General features: G+C 34.7%; 1 pseudogene; it reads left to right on the top strand.

Moving 5' to 3' along the window:
* Positions 1 to 601: 601 nt before the first annotated feature.
* On the top strand, positions 602 to 1,269 carry LOC100430898 (PEST proteolytic signal-containing nuclear protein pseudogene; annotated as a pseudogene).
* Positions 1,270 to 2,707: the final 1,438 nt, after the last annotated feature.

Below are 2,707 nucleotides of genomic sequence, written 5' to 3'. Positions count from 1 at the left end.
AATAATTTTAAAAAACAATAAAACAATTACTACTAGGCCTAAGAAATGAGACAGATGGCAACACTGTGGGAAACATACTCCACTGACAGCACTAGACAGGTCATCAAGACAGAAAGTCAAATAAGAAACAATTGACTTAAACTATACCCTTAGAACAAATCAACTTAACAGATATTTACAGAACATTCTACCCAACAACTGCAGAATATATAATCTTTTTATCAGAACATGGAACATTTTCCAAGATAGACCATAGGATAGGCAACAAAAAAGTTTCAATAAATTTAAGAGTATCAAAATTATACCAGTACTCTTGCTGACCACAGTGGAAAAAAATTGGAAGCCAATACAAAAAGGAATACTCAAAAATATACAAATATGTGGAAATTAAATAATCTACTCCTGAATAATCTTTGGGTCAACAATAAAATCAAGATAGAAATTTAAAAATCCTTTGAATGGAATAATAGTGACACAACCTATCAAAATATCTGAGATACAGCAAAAGTGGTGCTAAGGGGAAACTTCATAGCATTAAACGCCTACATCAAAAACTCTGAAAGAGCCTGGCTTGGCTGCAGGGTAGGCCATAGCAGGGAAAATGGCAGATAGGAAGGTGGGAGAGGAGAAGGCTGAAAAGTTGCAGTGAGCTGGAGCCATTGGAAGACCTGAAGAAGAAGTGAAAAAACCTGTGAAAACTAAGGCTGTTTATTCCAGTAATGGAGGGAAAAGTTCTGGTCACAGCACTGAGAATCCGTCAGCTGAAAAAGAAGCTGCAGTCCTCCCAACAAAGCCTACAAAGATCAAGTTTAGATCTGCCACAGGTAGTCAGATGACAAATAAAGCATCAGCCATATCCATCAAACTTGGACTAAGTAAGCCTAAAGAACCTGTTCCAACTCTAGCTTCAAAAATTCTTTTGGTAGCAGCAGGTTTTAATGAAAATGAAGGTAGTCAACCTGAGGCAATGCCTCCAGAAGCAAAGATGAGGATAAAATATATTGGAAGAAATACATTAACATCAGCTGGACCAAACTCCTTCAATAAAAGAAGCATGTGTTTTCTGTTAACCAGAAGCTATGGGAGCAAAATAGAAAACCTCATCTTGGTGTAATGCTCATGACCATGACTATTAAATATTCTGTTTTGAAACTGCAGTGTGGGGTGGGTATAAAGTTAAATGAAACAGTTTCCTTTTTAAAGAATGGTATAAGACTATCTTTGGAGCTGCTTTTCTTTTTCTTTTTCATTTTTTAAAAGATTCAGTGACACGCTAATAAATCAGAGTTTGAAATTAGTGATAATTTATGTTTTCTATACGGATTTCAATAAATTTGCTAATATTGTAGTTTCATGTGATTAGTTTCCACAGGTTACAGACGACAACAAAATCAGAAATGATACCTTTTTAAGAATTGCATTTTTTAGACACAACTATTAGCACCTTAAGAGAAAAGCAGAAAGTTACTGTCGATTTATAACTACAAGCAGTTACCCTCTTGACTACCTTATTACCTAAACTGTCTGGCTCCCAAGAACAGCCTTATAGAGACAGGGAGTATAGTACTGGGAGGAATAATGCTACTTAACTATTGACTGAAAGTAAATTTAGATAAAATAAAGCTTTTTTTCCTTATGGGTATTTGTTTTAAGTCATCATAAACTAGGTATTGCATTGCTGTCAGTGGATACAGATGCTTAGCTCTTAAAAACCTTTTTAAGTATTTATGTAAACTAGGGTTGGGCGTGGTGGGTCACACCTGTAATCCCAACACTTTGGGAGGCCAAGGTGGGCAGATCACTTGAGATCAGGAGTTCGAGACCAGCCTGGCCAACATGGAAACCTAGTCTACTAAAAATATAAAAATTATCTGCGCATAGTGGTGCACACCTGTGGTCCAGCTACTCAGGAGGCTGAGCTGGAGAATCACTTGAACCCAGGAGGCAAAGGTTGCAGTAAGCCGAGATTGGGCCACTGCACTCCAGTGTGTGTGTGTGTATGTGTATGTGTGTGTGTGTGTATATATATATATTTATATATAATAAATATTTATATAAACTGTTGAATATTTGAAATAGCCCACTTCACCTTAATGGGTCTTGTCTATCTTCATTAGTATTCAAAGAACAACCATTTGCTATCAAAGTAAATCAGTATTTTGAATGTGCTTTTCTTAGTTTTAATTAGCTAGTTCCTGTAAGCATTTCTACCAGAAACTGAGGCAAATCCTAAGAAAACTATTTCTTTTAAAATACAAACCACCACCAAAAATTTAAATGTACATATTGCTTAAGTATTAGGATGTTTTTATTTTTTAAATGGTATAAACACCAAAAAAATTTAACATTGTATGAAGATGGAAAACAAGAAGATGCACTTTCTGTAACTTTGTCTAAGGATTTAAATTATTAACTTGTGAAATTCAGTTTCAATTAAACTTAACTACAGGCTTTCTTACTAGTAAAATTGTATGGTTTATTTTAAATGTACACATTTTGATCACTTCTAGAAGATAACTTCGGAAAAATTCTTCTAGACATTGGCCTATGCAGAGTTCATAACCAAGAACACAAAAGCAAGTGCAACAAAAACAAAAATAAATAGGTTGGACTTAAACTAAAAAGCTTCTTCACAGAAGAAATAATCAGTAGAGTAAACAGAAAACCCACAAAGTGGGAAAAAATACTTGTAAACTATGTATCTGAC

The sequence above is a fragment of the Macaca mulatta genome, chromosome X (genome assembly GCF_049350105.2).
Source record: "Macaca mulatta isolate MMU2019108-1 chromosome X, T2T-MMU8v2.0, whole genome shotgun sequence".
NCBI classification, from domain to species: Eukaryota; Metazoa; Chordata; class Mammalia; order Primates; family Cercopithecidae; genus Macaca; species Macaca mulatta.
The sequence above is the reverse complement of the archived record's forward strand: the minus strand, read 5'-3'. Positions and strand labels throughout refer to the sequence as shown.